The following is a 23,860-nucleotide window of genomic DNA, read 5'->3' as shown; positions in this document are numbered from 1 at the left end:
GATGGCCTTGACTTTGCTCGGATCCATTGAAAATCCTTGAGAGGAGATAATTTACCCCTGGAATGACACTTCTTGAACTTCAAAGTCGCACTTCTCAGGTTTTGCATATAACTGGTTCTCCAGGAGTTAACGCAGCACCAGTCTCAAGTGCTTGCGGTGTTCCTCAAGGGAGCTGGAATAAATTAGGATATCGAGGTGGACCACTGCAAATACCACAAGATACTCCCTCAACACATCAATAATGAAATCCTGGAATACAGCTGGGGCGTTTGACAGGCCGAATGGCATCACCAGATATTCATAATGGCTGGAATGGGTGTTAAAGGCCATTTTCCACTCGTCACCTTCTCCAATGCGGACCAGATTATAAGTGCCTCTGAGATCTATCTTGGAGAAGATGGAGGCCTCCCGGGGCTGATCGAATAACACAGAAATCAAGGGCAATGGATAGGAGTTTTTCACCGTGATATTATTTAAACCTCGAAAGTCAATGCACGGTCGAAGATGCCATCCTTCTTTTGCACAAAAAAGAAGCCTGCTCCGACCGGCGATTTGGATGGCTGAATGAATCCCTTCTCCAAAGCGTCCTAGATATATTCTTACATAGCCTTGCTTTCAGGAAGGGAAAGAGCATAGAGTCTGCCTTTGGGAAGCTTAGCACCGGGAAGGATATCAATCGCACAATCGTAGGAGTGGTGAGGAGATAGGGTGTCTGCCTTCTTCTTAGAAAAGACTTCTGCCAAGTCCTGATATGGAGTCGGAATCCTGGAAGCTGATCTGGATTGGACAGCAGCCGCTAGGCGAACAGGGAGAGTAAGGCAGGTAGATGCACAGGAATCACTCTACTGGAGAATTTCTCCAGTCGGCAAGTTGATGACAGGTTTGTGTCTTCTGAGCCAAGAAAGACCTAATACTAATGGAGCCAGCAGACACTGGAGTAATAAGAATGTAGGGCTCTGATGGGCAACTGTATGGGAGATGTTTGATTCAAAGAAGGAGATGTCCATAAAATTCCCTGCTGCACCGCTATCTAAGAATGCTGGAACAGAAACTTGGCCACCTTTTCCTTGACTGAATTTGAATTAGGACTGAATTTGTGGGAGAGACAGATGCAAGGCCTAGGTGTACCTCTCCTACGACTCCTAGACCCTGCCTTTTCCCGATTTAACAGGACAATTCAAGGCTGTATGCCCTTTTCCTCCACAGTATAAGCAGAGGCCCTGGGAGCATCTTCTTCATTTCTCTTTGGCTGGGAGCCAATAGGCACCATACTGCATAGGCTCTCCAGGATCTGGCTGAATTACCCAAACTGGAGACCAAGGAGCAGGTGTAGGAAGCTCCTTCTCCATTCTATGTTCTCTGATGTGGCGGTCAATACAAATGACTAGATGCATGAAGTCATCCAATGTCTCAGAAACGGTATGCTGGACAAGGATATCATTTATCTGGTCTGAGAGACCAAGGCGTAATTGACTTCGTAGCACAGGATCATTCCAACCGGAGTCATTTGCCCACTTACAAAACTCTGCAGTAATCCTCTGCAGCTCTTTGGTTTTGTGACAGGGACCAGAGTTTCGACTCTGCTAAAGCCGATGTCTGGGTCATCGTAGAGGAGGTCTAGAGTAGTGAAGAAAGCATCGACCATCTGCAGAGCACTATGAGCTGGAGGCAGAACAAAGACCCAGGTCTGAGGGTCATCTTGGAGCAAGGAAATAATAATTCCGACCCATTGAGTCTCTGATCCAGAAGAAGCGGGCCAAAGCCTGAATTATAGTTTGCAGCTTTCTCGGAAGTTAAGAATGTCCTTACGGTTGCTCGAAAAATGATCCAGCAGATTGAGTTTAGGTTTGAGTGGCCGAGCTGAGGCAGAAACAGAAACTGAGGGGGGAGCTGCCTGTGTCTTTTCTACCTGGAGAGAAAGTTCCTGGACCTTTTGTGTTAGGCCCTGTATTTGGGAAGCCAGAATTTGAGCTAGGTTCTGACCTGGCTCCATGATCACAATTCGTGTCTCTACAAATTTTTATGGCCGGTGATAATGTTATGATTCCTGGAGGGAATTGATGGTATAAATGTAGAGCCAACTGATGACAGACTTGAGGGCTGGAATGTATAGTACTAGTTGTGCCGAGGGCAAGAGGTGTGATGCAGCCTGTGGGCTGTAGGAGCAGCCTTGGGGGCTGGTTGTGGCCTTTATAGTCATGGCCAAGGGACTGGTGATGTGAAGCAGCCTTGGGGCTGTTGGAGCAGCCTTGGGGGCTGATTGTGACCTTTATAGTCATGGCCAAGGGCCTAATGGTGTGATGCAGCCTTTGGGCTGTTGCAGCAGCCTTGAGGGCTGATTGTGACCTGTGGCTCCAGGACCGTTGCAGCCTCTGGGCTGATGACACTCAGGTGAGGTATGCAACAGACTGTGGGGCTGCTACCAGTGTCACTGGGATGACACTGGCGACGGTGTGCTAGATTGCGCACCTGGATTGCAGAGTTGCTACCAATGGTGCTGGGATAACACTGGCGATGGTGTGCTAAGTTGCACATCTGGAACGCAGAGCTGCTACCAGTGTTGCCAGGATGACACTGGTGATGGTGTGTGAGGTTGTGCACCTGGAACGCAGAGCTGCTACCAGTGCCGCTGGGATGACACTGGCCACCAGATAGTGACAGACGCTTCTGGGATAGGAAGCGCTCCGTGCTGCCCAGATGGTACAAGCAGCACGTGAGGATGGGTGAGGTGGAGCTGCCTGGATGGAGTAAACGGCAGACACAAAACACAGCTAGACTGACTCAGGAACTCGACTGACAAGCAGAAGAAAGGAACCGGAAGTACGAAAAAATTTCTATCACCGGCATGGAGTGATGGACTGGCTGGAATTTAACAGGTACAAGGACCAAACAGAGCAAGTCTCCCTTAATGATAGACCAGTGTGCAGCTGTGCACAGACAGGGGAATTAATCAGCATGCACCTGACACTGCACACAGACAGGCAGTAATTAATGCAGTGCTTTAGGCTGGAAGATCCTGACACCTGCAAGTTTAGAAACTCTGGCCCTGATTCAGAGGCGCTCGCAAAAAGTGAGTGCTCTCTCTGAATCAGGGTGGCTGCCTGCTTTTTTAGTTGCGGCCTCCTGGCCGTTCACATAGCTGTGGGTTACCACCCACAGCTTATGCAAGCGGCCAGGTGATGGTCGTGATGGTCAAGACCATCGCGACCATCAGGCTTGCGACGAGACCCTTGCAGTAGGGTCTCGTTGCCGCAAGCCCCAGTGGACTTCCTGCTCTAATAGAGCAGGAAGTCCACCTAATGACATCACAAGTGATGTCACTAGGGCCGCCCACAAATGGCGGGCGTTCCTACAGGAACGCCTCCATTTGCCCAGCCACCCCCCTGCCCCACCTTCCAAATGGAGCGAGCTGTCAATCAATATCGACAGCCGCCCCTTTTAGATGCGAGCACCAGAGCGAGTGCTTTTTGCACTTGCTCTGGGGCTCGCGCAGTGTGCATACCGTGCGTATGCACTTCCTAACAATCGACCCGCTTGTGAGCGGGTCTGAATCAGGACCACTGTTACCAGACCTTTGGACCGAATTTCACTTGCTTCTGTCTTTGTCCCACACTCGTGGATATTCAGCTATATGGAATTAACTGGATTTGCTCTCTGTCTGACACCATTGTGTAATGCTGCATACACACAGGCCCTGATTCAGAGCCGGACGCTCTGAATCAGGTCCATCCTTCCTGATTTTAGAGCGTCCTCCTGGCCGCTCGCATAGCTGTGGGTGACCACCCACAGCTATAGTGAGCGGCCAAAAAGATGGTCGCAATGGCCAAGACCATCGTGACCATTGGGCTTGCGACAAGACCCTTGTGGTAGGGTCTCATCTGCTGCAAGCCCTGGAGTGCTTTTGGCTCTATCAGAGCCAAAAGCACTCCCACTGACATCACTTGTGATGTCAGTGGGGCCGGCCCCAGATGGTAGGCGTTCCCATGGGAATGCCTCCATCTTGCCAGCCACGCCCCCGGCACGCCCACCAAAGGGGCGTGCTGTAACTCACCATCGACAGCACACCCCCTTTGTAACGAGACCCATAGCGACGGCTTGGCCGTCACTATCCGGGTCTCGCGCATGTACACGACGGAGCAGGGTCCATCGTGCGCATGTGCACTGGCCCAACATCGACCCACTTGCAAGCACTCAGCGCTCGCGAGCAGGTCTGAATCAGGCCCACAGTCAGATATACTGGTTGATATAAATGATAACGATATTGTTTATTGTTTGATTGTTTATGTCAACCGGAATATTACCCCTTTCAATGACCAAACGATGGTCGATGCGCGGGCACAAATGGTCGATATAGATGTCGACCATCACCCATGCATGCAGGCCAACATGGTCGATATCGACCATGTTTGCCTGTTTACTATAGGGAACAAACAAAAAAATAAAAAAACAAAAAAATGGCAGCTGCTCAATCAATCTAGCAGCACTAATCAGGTGCATGAAAGGGAGGGGTCATACTAAGTAGAAAAAGGAGGGGGGTTTAACCCCCTATTGTTCCTCAGCACACTGAATAGTACCTGCAACAATATATGAAGACTATATGGTCATAGAAATCAGAGATATTAGTTGCATGCATTTGCAAATACATGGGAAGCTGCTAGGCCACGTCACGGCTTCTCTGTCTCTAGCAGTCCCTAACACTAAGGGGTTCACATCCGGGGCGCAGTGCACCCCGAAAAACATCCAGCCCTGGACCCCCCCAGGGCATCACACGAAAAATGGAAAAAGAGTGACAGTGCAGTGTAAAGTATAGCTGTGTAAGACTAATTAATGAGTGTTGGAAAAAGGGGTTAAAATATATTTAATTATTACATGAAAAAAATACAAACATAATATGTGATGTAAAAAGCAACTATGTGTATTAAGTGGTGATGCCATGAGGGGGCCCAGCCAGACCAGCCCCGGGGGTCTTATGCCCGAACGCTCACCCCAAATGTAAATTATATCAATTATAAGGCCTCATGATAAAGGCACATATAAATTTTGTCAAATGTAAGGCCTCCTGATAAAGGCACATACATAAATGCATCCACATTGAGAGCCAGCTTACCTGGGAGTCACCCCTGGGAACTCCAACTAGCACTACTAGTGAGACCCCCGGGGCTGGTCTGGCTGGGCCCCCTCATGGCATCACCACTTAATACACATAGTTGCTTTTTACATCACATATTATGTTTGTATTTTGTTCATGTAATAATTCATATATATCTTAACCCCTTTTTCCAACACTCACAGCTATACTTTACACTGCACTGTCACTCTTTTTCCATTTTTCGTGTGTTGCCCTGGGGGGGTCCAGGGCTGGATGTTTTTCGGGGTGCACTGCGCCCCGGATGTGAACCCCTTAGTGTTAGGGACTGCTAGAGACAGAGAAGCCGTGATGTGGCCTAGCAGCTTCCCTTGTATTTGCAAATGCATGCAACTAATATCTCTGAATTCTTTGACCATATAGTCTTCATATATTGTTGCAGGTACTATTCAGTGTGCTGAGGAACAATAGGGGGTTAAACCCCCCTCCTTTTTCTACTGTTTACTATAGGAACCATGGGTCGTTAAAGTAGTTGGGGGGTTGCTGCATGTGCTGGATGTTCGATCCAGCACATGCAGGACATTATCGTTATCTGACTGTCGAGCAGTCTGGCCCTCCATAAGTCTGCCGTTCAGGATAACTCATGTATCCTAAATGTGGACTGAGGGTCTCATTCAGACCCGCTTGCAAGCGCTGATACGCCCGCAAGCGGGTCGATGTAGAGGCCCTGCACACGCGCAGGTGCTGCACTGCGCATGCGCAAGCTCTGGAGCGAGAGAGAAATTCTCTCGCTCCGGGGCTTACTACAAAAGGAGCGGCTGTCAATGGTGATTGACAGCTCACACCGTTTTGTAGCCAGGGCGTGGGGGTGGCTTGCCAAACAGAGGTGTTCCCGATGGAATGCCTCCCATTTGGGGGCGGCCCCCCTGACATCACTCATGATGTCAGTGTTGAGCTTCTGGCTCTAATAGAGCCGAAAGCTCACTGGGGCTTGCGGTAGATGAGACTCTAACACAAGGGTCTCATTACAAGCCCCAATGGTCGCGAAGGTATTCACCACTGCGGCCATCAACCTGGCCGCTCGCTAAAGCTGTGGGTGGGCACCCACAGCCTAGCAAGTGGCCAGGAAGCCAGGTAAGAAAATAGATGCGGCTGTCCTCATTCAGAGCGAGCGCTCGCATTTTGCAAGCACCTCTGAATGAGGTCCTGAGTCTCTCTACATGCTTCTGTGGATTAGCTGTTAATAGAAAACTATGTGAACTGGTGAGAGATGTGATTATTTATCTGAACATTTTTGTATTTAGACTTCTGCACAAAATAACAGTTCTTGTATTAAAATAATCAATTATAGTAGCCACATGACGTTGTCTGATTTAGAAGCTGAAGGTATACTCTTCAAGGAGAAACTACAGTATGTACTACTGGTAGTTATGTGTCTAATGAGCAACTCTATTTCCAATTATTGAAACCGAAAAATCATGTCACTCTCAGATTACTTCCGAGAAAAAAAAGATCCCTAGGGGCTATAGAATAAAAAACACACCAACTGTTCGGAAATACAATGAAGACTACTGCAGTAAATGGGTAGCTATATTGAATAAATGCAGCTTTGATCTGATCCTTCTGGTGATTGAGGAGTCAGCAAGAGAACTCAAAGCTGCAAGATATAACATTGTGACCTTTGAGACATCCCATATACAGCAACTTAGGAGCGATCAATCCACTAAATGGATGGATAAACTCCAATTACAAGTAGACACATACAGGTAAGCTTTGCATAAATTCAAACGTGATAAATTAAATAAGGTCAAAAGAGATTACAGTGAGTGCAGAGTCTACAATTGGGCTACAAGTACGACTTCCAGACCCAGTTTTAGAAAGGGGTGGAGAGACAGGAAATCAGCACTGGACACTGAGACCTCAGGTCTGTCTGATTCCACTGTTAGTGATACCGAATGTGCAAGGGGAGCAAGTTCCTTTTCACAAAGGCCCCCTTTAGGGGTAATAAACCATGCACAGCGGGACCCCCAAAAATAAAAAACTGCACTAGGCGAAGCATACAGTGAAATAGGAAGAAAAGGCAGAAGGGGTGCGAGGGGCAAGAGGACATAGTGTTTAACCTCTCATCCAGATCCCTTACTAATAAGGGTGGGGGGGTAGTTGTCCAGGACTTGACATACTACAAAATAGAAGTATACTCTCAACTCTCTGACAACAAAGTGTATAGAGAATTAACTAGTGATCCCGCATGCATATTTCAACAAGAACTGGCTTCCTTGTTAAAACTGGCTGTGGACGATGGTATACTCTCATCCCCAGTAGCAAAACCACTTGAAAAAGAATGGCCACGGGTACCCATTCTGTATACTGTACCCAAGATTCATAAAAATGCAGAGAAAGCACCAGGACGCCCCATAATTTCAGTCAGGGGATCACTCTTCTATAAATTATCACAATACCTAGACCACTTTCTTCAACCAGTGGTCCAAGCACAACCAAACTTTTTAAGAGATACTACATCTCTGATCAATAAACTACTGGACATTGTTCCGTTACCAACTGACTGTCTTCTCTGCACAATGGACGTCACAAGCCCGTATACTAATATACCACATGATGCAGGCTTGGAGGCAGTGCATAGATTCATAACTAATAACAGTGAATACCGGGGCCAAGATATTTAATTATTTATACAACTTCTTGTGCTAATGCTCAAATGCAACTATTTTCTGTTTGATAATTGTTTTTTTCTCCAGCTTCTAGGCTGCGCAATGGTGTCCTGCGTCGCACCTTCCTTTCCGAACATCTATATGTTCCATACTGAGAGGAACCTATTTTTGGAGAATCCTGATGTGGCTAAGTACATCCATTTTTTTACACGATATATAGATGACTTGTTCATTATTTGGTCGGGCTCTAAAGAAGAGTTTGAACACTCCATGCATCTAATTAATCAGCAAGATGCCCACATCAAGTTTACTTGGAACATTGACAATACCAAGATACACTATCTTTATGTATTGATCTCCAAAGAGGGTGCGGACTTGCATACCACCATATATAAGAAACCGACGGACAGGAATACTACTCTGTGAACTGACAGCCATCTTCCAAGGCCCCTCAAACAAGGATTACCCTTTTCCCAATTGTTCAGGGTGCACAGAATCACAGACAGCCCAGATGTTGCCAAAAAAGAGATGGATCACATGATTGAGCAATTTATTGCCAGAGGATATAAAGCTACAGAATTAGCTGATATCAAAAAGAAAGTCCTGTCTATGCCCAGGCAAGAGACACTCAAAGATAAACCTAAAAGTACTAAAGACAGCCACATTACTTGGGTCACCCAATTTAGCCATCTCAGTCCACAGATTACCAAAGCCTCAAAGGGACAATGGCACATTGTGGCTGAAGATCCCACATTACCAGTACTTGCCAACACATCCTTGATGCCATGCTACAAACGACCCAAAAACATCAAAGACTGGGTTGTGAAAACAGATATCTCAAACCTGGGAGCTCCCGTCCGAGAGCACTTTATGAGCCGAAGACTAGGGTGTTATAAGTGCATCAATTGCACTAAGTGTAACTATATGGACGTTGGGAATTCTTTTGCGCATCCACACACCAGCAGGAGATATTACATTAAACAGGTTCTGACTTGCACCACCAAGTTTGTGGTATACATAATTTGGTGCCCTTGTGAGCTAGTATACGTGGGTAAAACCACTAGACAATTTAAAGAGCGAATGGCGCTCCATCGGTCTGCCATCAGAGCAGCCCTAGAGGGCAAAGAACAGGCACTTTAAAGATCTGAGAAATGGATTAGCCATCCTCAAATATAAAATCATTGACAGTGTACCCATGTCACCTAGAGGAGGGGATAGAGGTAAAGCTCTCTTTCGCCTGGAAACGAAATGGATCCATACTTTGAACACCGTGACTCCAAATAGCCTCAATGAGACTCTTTCCTTGACTTGTTGCTTATAAATATTTCCTACCTGTTTTATGGGAGAGCACAGCTTGCTCGGTTGCTAGTGATTAGTAATAATCATTGATTATTGTTACTAACATATTGGTACTTGCTTTCAGGAAGCAGTACTTATTTCATATTGTTGACATCTATTTCATGTAGTCTCACACAAGTGTATTTTTTCCTTACAGAGTTCTCTACGTTGTGCTCTCATGCAGCTATAGTCATCATTTCACACATAACCCTTGATATAATGGGGATGATTTATGGACATACTTAGAGGTATGGCATTTGTTATTTTTCTTATATACACCGGCGATGTTATGTGCATTTGACCATTTATCTCTGCTTGCTTGCATTTTTTTTTCATGTATATATATCCCTCCTTGTTTTATCTCTATCTCTCTTATTGCTTGTTTTCATTAATTGATTTATGTGATTTATGTGGTGATCACATTTTCTATCCAGCACTCCTTGGTTTAATTGTAGGCCAGTCAACTTGGTTGTTCTGGTGCTGTTAGCTGCAGGACGTTAGGAAAGGGTGTCTCCATAAACCTGCAGTCCTGGCAGCTGGGGGAGGATTGTTGTTAGTTACCTCCTGTTGTTATGGGTGAATCAGGACTCCCTTGATGTCATTGATGGGCGACTGAGTGCGCCGGATGTTGTGGGATGCAGCACCTGCAGCGTGCGCAGGATGGTGTATCCACTTGGGTGATTGGTGAAGGGTTATTTAAAGGTAAGATTGTAAATGTATGTTTATGCCTGTTGATGGTGTATAAGTAAACCGAAACATTGCAGAAGTGTGACTACTTACATTATTGTACTACAAGTCCCGGAGTGCCTCCCTAACTTGCTGAATGTCAAGAATGCTGTCTGTGAGTTACCTGTCTCAGGTGATGAGTGGGATTCAACAGAGACCGACATGACTGGAACCACAGATGACATAGATAGCTCTATTGCAAGATTTATGTAGCAGTGAGAACTGCCTTCGATGATGAATGACAGGAACTTGGAGGAACCGGACTGGGACCGGCAGGAAGACTTGTTGAGTTCAACTGGTGAACTTGGAACTTGACTCTGGACTGGAATAACGTGGATTGAATTGAAGAACTTGGAACTTGACTCTGGACTGGAATAACATGGATTGAACTGATGAACTTGGAACTTGACTCTGGACTGGAATAACATGGATTGAATTGAAGAACTTGGAACTTGACTCTGGACTGGAATAATGTGACAATGGCTGAAGGGAAATCAGGTAATGCGGAGACGAGGGCTAAACAGGGTAATCCAGAAATGGTGTGATTTAGGTGCAGGCTGGATAGGGTAATTGGGAATAACAGGTTCAGGAAGGAATGGGTAGGTTTGGGATTTTAGGTTCAGTGAGGGAGTGGGTAGGTAGAAGGAGCAGGAGTTGATCCACAGCAGGAAGCACGATGCATGTTTGCAAGGGTGCCAGGGACCAACCAGGAGTAGGGCTATCAGAGCACAGGAGCACAGGAACTCACTATTAGCTGATGCTAGCAGGACGTCTGGATTGATAGGTATTGCTGTAGCAGGTTTTCTGGATGCACTGGGGGTTGCTGTAGCAGGTTTTCTGGATGCACCAGGGGTTGCTGTAGCAGGTTTTCTGGATTGCACCAGGGGTTGCTGTAGCAGGTTTTCTGGATGCACCAGGGGTTGAAGTCAGCTGGAGTCAGGGATATACTAGAACACAGAACAGCACGAACCATACACCACGGAAGTAACGAGATGTTCAGGCCCAGAATGCTATCAAGGGAGGATATATATATCCTGGGTCTGGCAGCAATTGGAGGATATGGACAGGTGGTCTGGCAGTAGCATTCTGAGTGGTGGAAGGCACAACATGCAGAGGGAGTATTCATCTCTGCAGCACTGAGTCAGAACTGCACCTGTGATTCCAATCAGGGTAGCAGTGTTCACAGACAGGAAAGGACCCATGTGAAATAATCACTGTGAAAGGAATGCATAGAGAAGTGCTGCAGCAGCATGATCAGAACAGGTCCTCCAGGCAAATTACACACACAGATCCATGGAGACAGCTGGCAGTGGTAAGTCAACAGGCAAAAGGTGAAAACTAGGCATGGTCCTGACACTGAATAGTAGCCACATGACAGATACCGTATATTATACAATTTATACTGATTTGTCTTGTATATGCAGACACAATTAATATTTTGAATAACTTCTCCTGGGAAACACACTACAATACTAATACAAGCCAATTGGAATTAGAGACCTTCTTAAACTGTACCATATACTTCACTCTATTATCCATATACACCCCCAATCATCTGTCACCATTTCCTATATCCCATTCCCTGATATTTCTCCACTGGCTCAACCTGACCCCTCTCCATTCTCTCGTTCACTTCTGCTCAGGTCGGCTGTGATGATGTCACATCACCCCATGTGTAGTCTCTTTCCACTTCCTATTGTTGCCCTCGCCGCACATAGGTATAAAGACCCTGATTTGCAAATGCATAGATGTCCTGACTTAAGCTGACCCATGTAATAAAAATGAACAAATGATGACATATCAGTTCCCCTTTGTGTACTTCTGGGTTGTTACCACTCAGCACAGATTATAATACAGATAAAAAGGTGATCCTCCATAGGCTGTCAGGGACAGGGGCCGCCAGAGAGGAGGCAGTGCTGTGTGTTACAGTAAAAGTCTGCACAGCTTCTAGCTTAAAAGAAACAGTCTGCACTCTTGTCTTTTCTTGCCTATCCCAGAGCCCCTGATACACCCCTTAGCATTGACATAGTGTGATCCAGCGCTCAGTACTGCCCACTTTGGGAATCGCTGGTTTAGATCAGGCTTTACCAATTCTAGGACCACTAACAGCTCATATTTTTCTCATCTATCCAGAGCATACAGTAGGTGTATTCCTTGACTGGTTTGCGCCACATCCTCACCTTGTCCTATTTGTTTCCCTGTGGATTCTCTGGGGAGACATGCACTGTTATTTGTCCATGAAGAACAGGGTTGAGATACTTTGGGGGTTATAGAAGTGGAGGTGTTGCCCATAAAAAACCAATCAGATTTAATTTATCATTAATCTAGCAACTTCTAGATGATAATAGATATAATCTGATTGATTGCTATGGGTGACACCTACAGTTTTATAAACTTTAGTAAATATACCCCTTTGGGTTTGTGCCCATTGTATATGGATATATGTTTTGGACAGTTACAGTTGTATTTTGAATATAGCCAGTTAGTACAAACCACAAAATTTAATTTAGTGAAAGATCCAGACAGATTTAATCCATCAGAATGCTTGGCAGTTACATTATCACTTTTTATAATATGGAAAAGAATTTAATGAAAAAGGAGAGAAAATCACCCTATAAACATGAATGAGTCAGTGTGTGCTGCTTGCTTAGCTTGCTAGCACACTTCTTTTCACATTATTAACTTCAAACTGAAGTAGGATCATCTAATACTGCCCAAAAATATAGGCTTAGGTATCCTGCATAACAGGATCCATAACAATTTTGATAACAATAACCATTTCTTCATTTAATGGTAATCAACTGGAAAGTACTTTTATATATCTAGAGAAAAGTATTATCCAAGAATACAGTATATTGTCATTTTGGTTAAAACTAGATGTGATCAGAATTGCCGGTCACTGGGATTCCGGCATTCAGAATGCCGATGCCGGAATCCTAACATTTGTCAGAATACTGGCACCGGCATCCCAACCGTTGGAATCCCAAAGGTAAGTACTAGGGTTAGGGGGAGGGTTAGGAGTCAGGGTTAGGCAATAGGGGAATGGTTAGGCTGTGGGAGGGAGATTAGGTTTAGGTTGCGGGGAGGATGGGTTAAGACTAGGCACTAGGGGGGAGGTTATTTACCTGGGGCTCTGGCATTTTAACCCGATCAGGATGCCGACATCGGGATTCTGACTGCTGGGATCCCAAGTGCCGGCATCCCATACTTAAACTGTTAATACAACTGATTGCATACTAATTCCATTTGCCATTTATTCTTCTGCCTCATTACATGTGTATGAAATCACCCAAAGTCATGTACAACTTCAGGATATCTTACGGTAACCATTCAATATCGATTTCTATTATGGATAGTAGTGTGTAAACTTTAAAAATGCAAGATTGAAATACATCACATTTGTATGTATAGTATTTGTACAACATTCAAAAACAAAAAATATGATTTCCTAAAAAGAAAATATGGTTGGAACGGGCCTATGAAACTCCTGTTTTCCTCTCTGGTACTTCCCAGTGTCTTTTGCCTTTTATAATTATAGTTACTAAGAATAATAAACAGCAAATCTGGGTGTATCTAGCAAATAAAAGCATGGGGATTTTGTTCATATTTTGATCAAAACATTTAAGCTTGCAGCCCATCATCAAGGGACCCCAATACTTTGCAAATTCATATATGAGCATATATGCCCAACACACCTTTCTATGGCAGTTAAATGCACTCACTGTAACATCTAGACAAAGGCTGGCTTGTGAGCCACACCCAACTGGGCCTTTTATATCCTTGATTAAAAACAGCCATGATAGCAATAGGCAATATTTGGAAACAAAACAGAAAAGAAATATACCTTTAGTTTTACCCATATTGTACAAGGTACCAGCTGTGTGGTAGTATTTATGTCATTTATGTATACAAAACAGAAAGACTTTTGCTTTTGGTGCTTACAATAATATATGTCAAATCTGATTGTATACATAAATGGCATTTATACTGCCACACAGCTGGTATCATGTACAATATGGTTATAAGCAAATGCAGTTGTGTCTCTTTTTCTATTTTAATACAAAGGTATTAGCATACACTTTAATATTTCTATTGTTCTTAAGAATCTACAGTACAAACAAAAATACAAAAAAATGCCACATTTATAAATAAATATACAGGTTGAGTCCCCCATATCCAAATATTCCAAAATACGGAATATTCCGAAATACGGAATAATTTTGGCATGACTGAGATAATGAAACCTTTGATTTTTGATGGTTCAATGTACACAAACTTTGTCTAAGGCACAGATGATTAAACATATTGTATAAAATTACCTTCAGGCTCTGTGTATAAGGTGTATATGAAACATAAATGAATTTTATTTCTGTACACAAACTTTGTTTGACTTTGAACCACAAAATTATTGAATATATTGTATAAAATTAGATGCAGGCTGCGTGTATAAGGTGTATATAACACATACATGCATTGTGTGTGTATATTTGGGTCCTATTCCCAAGATATTTCATTATGGTAAGCAATTATTCCAAAATACGGAATATACCGTTATCCAAAAAAACCCTGGTCCCAAGCATTTTGGATATGGGAGACTCAACCCGTATCTAAAAATTAAAAATGTAATATATCTTGTTTATCTTGTATATCTTACTATTAAAAATTAATATTAAAATAAAAAATCTTAAGATTAAAAATATCTTGTTTATCTATGTAATATTATCTGATGGACATGCCAAAATAGTAATCACTTTTCCTAATGCATGTATACTGTAGTAAGTGTCTATCATTATGTGATAATTTGACTTTATCTAATGACTTCATGTGCAATTTAAGAACCTCTGCAACCGTATATTTATTACATATCAGTCAAACAAAGCAATAAATAAGATTTTTCAACTCATTTCTACTACAGTGCAACTTAATATAAATTAGCATTTTCTAATTCATAAGCTACCCATGTATCTTTGTATTCCTGTTATCAGGATGTGGTTAGTTTTCTATTCATACAATTTTTAACGTTATCTTCTCCTTTGTTGGCTACAACTGAGATAAAAATGCAATTCCAAAACTTTCACAGATATCATGTCCATTATTTCTGAAAAAAATAATCTTTAACACACATGGGTATTGTTCATAGTGACATAAATAATGTGTTTACTTAAATAATACTAAAAATTATAGGTGCCACATTTTGTACTTTACAATAGTGTTGCTGAAAGTAGTAAATCCACTTGCCAAGAATTAAATATACATCTTAGTTGGACTTTGGACTACCACATAGATTCATTATACCTTGTTCTGCAGTCTGTAAATATTTGGAGCCAGGACCAATTATTATTTTACTCTAAATCTTCACTGGTAAAAATTGCAATTTGAGAGGATGTCCTGCATTATTACAATTTGGAGAAAAAAGCTCAGAGCTCTGTTCAGGTAGTTTTATAAGTTAAACCTGGTTTATGGTTTAGGCTTGAATGGCAATATGGACTTATGTTAGAGCTATGCTTATAGCTAGAGTTAAATTTAAGGTCCTATCCTTGTACTAATGTTATAGAGTGTCACAACATGACTTAACCCAGCGCTCACTTACCAGGACCGGCAGCGCTGTTCACTGCGATCGGCAATGGACAGGGAGTCCCTGGCACCAGCTGCAGTAGCACTCTCCCTGGCTGGCTTCTTCCCCCCGGCATTACAGGCAGCCATGGATTCCATAGGGACACACACACTATTCTGTTTAAAATTTAAAGGAGCATGCATGCCTAAAACTTGAAATCACGAATGGTGCCTAATTTGAACTCCACCTATACAAGGAAGTTCTTGGGGAAGCTCCTGTGCCAGAGTATAGGCTCTCATACTGTACTCAGGCATTATAGTTTCAGTGTTTCCCAGTGCTCTAGCTGTGTGTCTTGGTTCCTGCCTTCACTGCGCTCCATCCCTGGTCCCTGCCATTCTAGTGTCTGCTTTGTGTTTCTGTTCTAATACCTGACCTCAAATTCAGCTCTGACCCAGTCTGCCGTCTAGTGTCTAACCACCTCGCAGCAAGTCTCTGAATACCATCATCAGTGCCTACCACATAGGAACCCAGACAGAGGGCGATGACCTGTGTGTCGGCTGCAGAGAAACTCAAACTTCCTTGCGGGGGTCCCTGGTGAATACCACCAGCATGTTAGACTCTACACCTCTGTTTTGGATCGCTGCCAATCCTAAAGTATGGGTTAGCATCCATTAAGCCATCCGTGAGTTTGTGACATATAAATGTTGATGCTACAAATTAGAAATTAGGATAATTAAGAGTATCATACAGTATATATTTTATGTTAGGCTACCCATACTCCATACTAGATCTTTTAGCAATCTGTATGCTTCTTTTGTACAGTTGATCAGTCTTGGAGTTCTATGCTGCTTCTTTTATCCGCTGGCTTAAGGTTGAACTTTTCATTGTTTTGAGTGCCTTTAGTGGCAGATGAAATACTGATGCTGGAAGGCCAGCAGATGGAGATCCCAACAGGGTAAGTATTAATCCTATCCCTACCACTCCCCAACCTAACCTTCCCCCCTAGTGCCTAAGCCTAACCTCCCCTAGGGGTGCTTAAACCTAACCCCCCTTCCCACACACCTTAAACCTAACCCTCCCGGGGGGGTGCCTAACCCTGTCCCCCTGGGAGTCCCTAAACCTAACCCTCCCCCTCCTATGGCTAACAGCTCCCGATGCCCGGATTACCAACGCTCAGTATGCCGGGCATTGGGATTTTGGTATGGGACTAATGATAGGCATCAGTATTTAGATGCCTATGATTAGTCCCATGCCGGGCTTTCACTGTCGGGAAGCTGATCACCGGCTTTCTGACTATATCCCCCTTTAGTATTCATTTCTTTGCATTTGTATGGTTTAATTTGTTTGAGATAGGATCTTCATGTTCTATCAGGTCTTTCTTGACCAATTTGTAAAACATGCTAATGTGGCTTAATTTTGATTCTAAATGGTAAAACTTTGAAGAGTTTTTAGACCTAATTTGGAGGTCGCTTCATATTTAGAAATGATCATGGACTCTTTCTTTGCAAAATGCCTCTTTAAAGTAAGTTTACTGGTAAATTTATTCAGATCTATAAACATCTTGAACTTCTTGGATTTTTGAGTGGGAGCAAAGGGAAATTTCAAGTTTTTATAGTGGGTGTGATGAGAGATTAAAGATTCCTTGTGAGACAGGGTCCTTTTCATTTCTTGTTGGTTTCTTTGCTTATATTTTCTTACTCTCTCCTCATTGCCTCTTCTTGGAGAAGAGATATCTTTTGAGATATCCTTTCACTTTTTTTTAATGGATATTTCTTGTACGGGTCTTTGGAAGAGTCCTAGGGGGTAGAAGATATAAAATTGCTGTCACTGATTAATCTAATCTTAATGTAGAAAATCTGTTTCTGAGTGTCACATCTTTACAGATGGGTGATTTCTTGTGAGTTCTTCTGGGATTCTGGTGAATGTTCATCCATTATGTTCCAATGTCAGGATGCAGCCTGGGATCAGCTGCTACTCACCTCTGTGCTGGATTCCTTGGGATTAGGTGTTTATTCGCTGGTAGTGGAGGTGAGTGGTGACTGAGTACTCTCCCTATGGTCTCCTAGGGCTTCCGTGTGTGCGTCCTGGTTTCCAGGGTGCCTGGCATGGGCGCAGCCATGTTGGTCCATATCACCTGACTAGTCTCTCCCAATGGTAGTCCTGTGGTCACTCAGCTGATCCTCTGATCTAATGACCAGCTACCCAGGGGTATTTAAGTCTGACTCCAGGAACAGGAAACTGCTGTTCAACTTCACTGTTCCAGTCACTTGTGATACTCACCAAGTGTTGCTCTGTGCTATTTCCTTTGCAGTATTGCTTCAGCCTACTCACAGTTCTCCAGTAATTCTTGTATTAGCTCCCATGCTAATTCGTAGTCTGAGACTTTAGTTCTCTCTCAAAAGTCCAGTGTTTTATGTTGTATTTCCTGGGTATCTATTAGTGTGCTGCTAGCTCTTCTGCAGCTTCCCTGTGTTACTGAGGTGTCAGGTTTCCTGCTCATTTCTACTTAGTTCTCAGCTGGATCTATAGCAATCCCCAGTACATGCCTGTGTCCACTTATCTCTGTGTCTTTCTGTGCAAATCAGCACCTGAATCTGTAGCAGTTCCCAGTACATTTCCCTGTGTTCTCAAGCAAACCTGTGATTAGAATCTCTTCATTCTCCGTTCATCTCCAGTGTTCAAGTATTTAGTTCATATCCAGTGTTCAAGTGTTCAGTGCATCTCCAGTCTTCAAGAATTCTGTGCATCTCCAGTGTTTAAGTATTTAGTTAATTGCCAATATTCAAGTTTTCAGTTCATCTCCAGTGTTCAAGTATTAGTTTATATACAAATTCTTTTAATATAATTCCGGTCTTTCTGCCACTCCCAAGTGGCCTCTGGGCAGGTCTATCCAAACCTGGGTTTGTCCACAATAGGGAGATCTAGCTGTCACTTACCTAGTTGTTTCCCTAGTCACCCTACCCCCCTGGCTCACTGTCCTCCACAGAGGAACGCTTGCACCGGATCGTGACATCCAGTCTGTGTTTGTTTAGATTTAAATCAGCTCCAGCCTTTAGCTCTGTTGGTCTTGTAATCCATATTAGCTCTGAAAATGTATTTTCTTTATTCATAATTACCTTATCCTCTATTCTATTCAAACAGATACACTATAGTCATTAGGAAAATAGTGGATAGAGTGCCAGAGTGCTATTCTGATCCATGAGAGGTTTCTGTCCACCCTGAGCTTGCCTTTGGAGGCCTGCATTATGGTTTGACAGGTTTACCACCCCAGTCAAACTCCCCACCTACCATTCTTGACTCTTGATGGTATTGTACTCAGAACTGTAGTAAGCAGATTAAGGCAGTAAATGCTAAGTGCCTGTAGTACTGGTGTCATCCTGCAGGAGATGATTATATTGGAGTGCTGTGCAGTACTGATAGATGGATTCACCAGCATGTAGTGGGACCCCTGCTTGAATAGGTGCAAAGTGCAGAACATAAACTACAAAAAAGAGAATAGCGCTTGAGGGGGGATACACATTTATTATACAGAATGATAAATCAAAACTCAAAAGTGAGATATACAAAATATATTAAAAATATAAACATAAATAAAAAACATGACTAAAATTTGTTATCTGTAATAAAAATATAGCTTGAAATATGTAAATGTTGAATAGTGTCCTTGTAGCTGCAATGTGCCTGTAGACTAATACTTATATAATAATTGTCCAAATGGTAACAAGAAGCTGCCTTCTCACTGATTTGTTAAATGACATTAAGTCTCCTATGTAAAGAATTTAGCACAAACGGACAATCTACAGGCACATTGCAGCTACAAGGACAGAAGAGATAAAACCTGTGGCAATCCCAGCAAATATGAAGAAAGACTGCACACACTAGCTCTTTCTAATGGGATGTGCTACCTAGCTGAGACTTAGTACTACAACATAGAAAAAAGAGAGAGACCAGATGCACCATACAACCATTAATATTTATCCATCATATATGAGGTTTTGGCATAAATTTGGCCAAAGTTATGAGCTTACCCACCAATGTCAAGGTAACCTCATCGGGTTAGTCCCTAACACTAGGGGGTTCATGTCTGGGCCGTGGATCACCCCCAAACCATCCCAGCCAAACCACCCCAGGGCACCACACAAAATAAAATAAAAAATAGCAGTGAAGTGTTAGGTAAGTGAAAGTGGCTGCTTAGTGTTGAAAGTGTTAGAAAAATTAAAAATAAATGTGTGAAAATGTAACAAATAAAAAACACACATATTTATGCCAAAAATCTCGTATGTGATACTTGTATTGTGGATTGGAATTGGTAAATCAGGTTGTCCAACATGTTGGATTTCACAGACAAATCAGGGCTGTAGATTGCTAGTGTATGGTAGCGATCAGCTGATTTGCAGACATAGCTAGTAAAATAATGAGCTTTTCAAGAATGGCAAATCTGTCTTTATTGAAAACTACCTGCAAATCATTAAAAAATATGTATGTATGGGCGCAGCTTTGTGTATTCTGCAATCTTTAAATCAGGGTAAAAAAATCACAGAATCTGTGAATCATTTGTTTGTGATTGCTGATATAACATGAGAGAACATAAAAAGCTTAGGAGGCCAAACCATAAATGTTCAAAGTATACACATACTATTTAAATTTAGACATGTAGCTGCATTGCATTACAATAAATTCTTATGCATTCTTACCATAATTGTCACAAACAGGATATCAGAAACTATAAAAAAACTGGCACCTTTTTTTTAAAAACAAGTGTGGTTTTGTTAGCCTTCAGTTTTGTTAGCCTGTTGGTCCTGGCTGTTACTACAGCCAGGATGCTTTCTTTGTACTTACAGCTACTCAGCTGCAGTATTATTAATTGTAACTGACTTGTCTCTGTTTGTGTAGCTTCTCCGCTGCAGTGTCATTAATTGTTAGGGGCCTGTCTCTGTATGTGCAGCTACCCAGCTTCAGTGTATTGAACTGCAAGGGGCCTGTCTCTGTTCTGGGGTTCTGATTGACACCCTGAATAGTACAAGCACAATCAGGGGCTTGGTGTCATGCTGGTTATAGCTTCTGTCCTGCCATTGAGATTTCAGTATAACACTAATGCATAACTTTCTTTGATAATCTAACAATATTTTTAAATTAACTAGAAATAGCTCCATATTTGCCTATTTTTGCAATTCACCAAAGTTATACAAATATTTTGTCTGTGGCCTGTTTGCTAATACTTGTTAAATGGCCCTCCAGCAAAAATTGCCCACCCGTGTTCTAGATGCTACCCACAAACTCTGACTTCCATCACCAGATGCCCTGCATATAGCCCATAGTATCCTAAATCGAGACTTCTGAAGTCTACTCCTGAAATTAAACATGTCAACATCACAATCTCACCAGTACATTTTAGTGGTATTTTTATGGTTAGATGTCGACATGTTAAATGTCAACATTATGAACATGTCAACATTTTAACCATGTTGACATTTGTGAATGTTAACATTTGAACAACCAAACACAGCCTGTAAAATGACAGTTCGGAACTGATTGGTTGACACTTTATCTCTCTCCACTTTATCTCTCTCCAAGCTTTGATAAATCTCATTAATGTACTTGTTGACATTATGAATGTCGGCATGCAGAACCTCTTGACATCCTGGTGTTCACATTCTGAATGTTGACTTTTCATACTACAAGCATGAAGGGAAAAAAAAAGAGATAACAAGCCAGGGTCGTAAGATCTACATTGGTTTATTACCTCCAAACCTTTACCAACCTTGATTAGCTTACTTAACTTAAACTACAAATTAAGACACATACACCATAGCTTGGCTAAAAAGGTCACAGCTTTTATTTATAATTGAATCAATCAATCTAACCAGGGTGGCAAAGAGATGCTGCAGACTCAGTTCTAGCTTTTAACTTACTCCAAATACTCAGGGGACAACTAACACGTTCCTCCTTCTAGACGCACTTAAGCTGCGAGGGTCCCACTTCCCTCCTGGGCCAATCCGAGGCACTTTGCACAAAAGTGCCCGGGTCCCCTCGCACGGAGCAGGACAAATTTGCCATGGACATCGAGGGCAAGTGTCCCCACAGTTATCTTGCACCCCATAAAGCCACTGAGCTGCAGCACACTCCCGCCATGCTGTGCCTCACCTGACTTGGGAAATTCAAGGTTAATACACAACAAAATAACAGAAGGGATGGTGGGTTATGAAAATCCTGCAAAGAGGCTGATCCCATGCAAAATGCTCCCATATATAACCTGATCTAACCACTCCCCCAAACTATAAAATTGGCCATTGGAACCAGCTGACCACACTCACACTTGATAATAACTTACCCAGCAACAAGACTGTCATCAACCAAAACATCGGTCAGTAAAAACAAGTATTCTTACATATCCTCAATCCTATTTATATTTCGTCTACCATAACTAGGGTAGTGCGACCAGTGCCACCCCACAGGGCACTGCAGTGCAGGAAGCACTGTTTGGGCCTGTCAATATTCTGTAAATTATCATTATCATAGCATCTCATGGCCTCCCCTATCTCTTCCCTGGCCCTTCCTCATGAGGCCATAGCCCTTTTTACAGTTGCACTATCTTATGTTCCTATATAAAAAATGGGGGGAGGGGCACCAATGCTTACTCTGGCACAGGGCACCAAAAAGTCTAGTTACAGCTCTGTAACAAGACAAAGGAGTGAACACCACAAGTATTTCAAAATGTATTTTGTTTACTAATATATGTGTGTGGTAAACCCAGGGACGGACTGCTAAGCAGCCCTGGCAGTCCCCCTGTGCGTGTATTCTCAAAAGGGATGTGGCCTCGCCTCATGGTTGTGTGCCACGAATCACGGGAACATGGCCTCACAGCATGCCCCCGCCTATCAGTACCCTCACCAAGCAGAGCGCCGGGAGGCAGAGTTGCTCGGCTGGAGTTTGACGCTGGACCAGCTCATTCTGCCATCGGCCCTTGTAACATTTGCCAGAAGTGTCAGATGTGCAGTCCTGCCCTAGGTAACCCCCAGGATCACACCAGTAATCCCTTTCAGAGAGGTAAGTTACCCTTCTAGATCTTAGAGTCTAAATGTGACTCAGTCACAAGTAATAAATACAACTTTTGCTGAAAAATTTCAACTTTATTTTGAAGGAACGAACTAGTAGAAATAACCAGGAATATATTTTCTACAAAGTAAAAGATTAGTTCATTGTACTTTGTCCCGGGCATAATGTGAAAGAGGCTAAATGTATATCCAGCTGAATTCTCTTTGTCAGTTTGTTAAGATTGTTACGTATTATTTGCAAGATCAGTTCTAATAGGATATCTGTGTATGGTCTCTCTCAACGTAACTATCCTCAGGCAGGGATAGTAACTTGTACTGAGCAAGACAGTGATAAAGCTGGCAGGATTGGTATCATTCTTAGGAAATTAAGTGTCCTTCAATTAATTATTCTCATCAGTAGCTGTACTGTACTGGAGGTCTGTCACTGAAAGCTATTTAGTGTGACCCTGTGAGAGTTGTGGGGTAGCCCCCTGAGGCAAATATTATTTAGCTGTAAATTCTGCAACAGATGCTTAAAAGTGGGAAGCTGACTCCTAGGTTGTGCCTGTGCTATGCTGGCTGTGTGGATATCTCTAAGAGGCAGATGTACTAAGCCTTGGAGAGATAAAATGGACAGAGATAAAGGACCAACCAATCAGCTCCTAACTGTATTTTTTCAAACACAGCCTGTAAAGTGACAGTTAGGAGCTGATTGTTTGGCAATTTGGGGTATATGCACTAAGCCTTTTAGAGAGATAAAGGGGATGGAGATAATCAGCTACTAAGTGTCACTTTACAGACTGCAACCTCTAGTACCATTGATGGTTAACCTACTGATGGCCATTCCTACTCTTACCGTTGCCTCAGACTGCACACCAACGGTCAGAGAGCACAGGCTTTTATAGTCTCCCCTCACTGTCGACATGTGCCAGCTCCTTTTCCGCCAGGCTCAAGCGCTGCTGGCCATCTCCAGCACTATACTTGTGCCTGCCAGAGCGTGGGAAGGGTCCCCTCACTTCCTCACCACTGTCACAGGAGCTTTTCTAGATCAAATCACTGACCTCCTATGAAGGGTATCCAGGGGTGAGCTCTGGACCACCCTAGTGGGACACAGAACCACATGGAACCTATAGCAGTTAACTAAAAGTCACCTTAGGGTGTTTAGTGACACCTCCTACATACAAAGTTCAATATAATTTTACAAACTTTCATATATATTTACATGGGTATGTACATCTATGGTTATATATTGCTTTAGTCGGGTACCACATATGAATGATAGAAATGCAGAACAAAATGAGTATACAGTGATGTACATTTGGATAACAGGAAATTATGTTCTTTCATATGCATGTACATAACAGCTATTCCAGAAGTCACAGGATTTATAAATGAATGTGGAAACCAATACTTATCATGTGTGATGCAGCACATTACATATTTTGTTCAACTG

This window comes from Taudactylus pleione, unplaced genomic scaffold (genome assembly GCF_031769625.1).
Source record: "Taudactylus pleione unplaced genomic scaffold, aTauple2 ptg000513l, whole genome shotgun sequence".
Lineage (NCBI taxonomy): Eukaryota > Metazoa > Chordata > Amphibia > Anura > Myobatrachidae > Taudactylus > Taudactylus pleione.
This window is presented reverse-complemented; position numbering follows the sequence as displayed.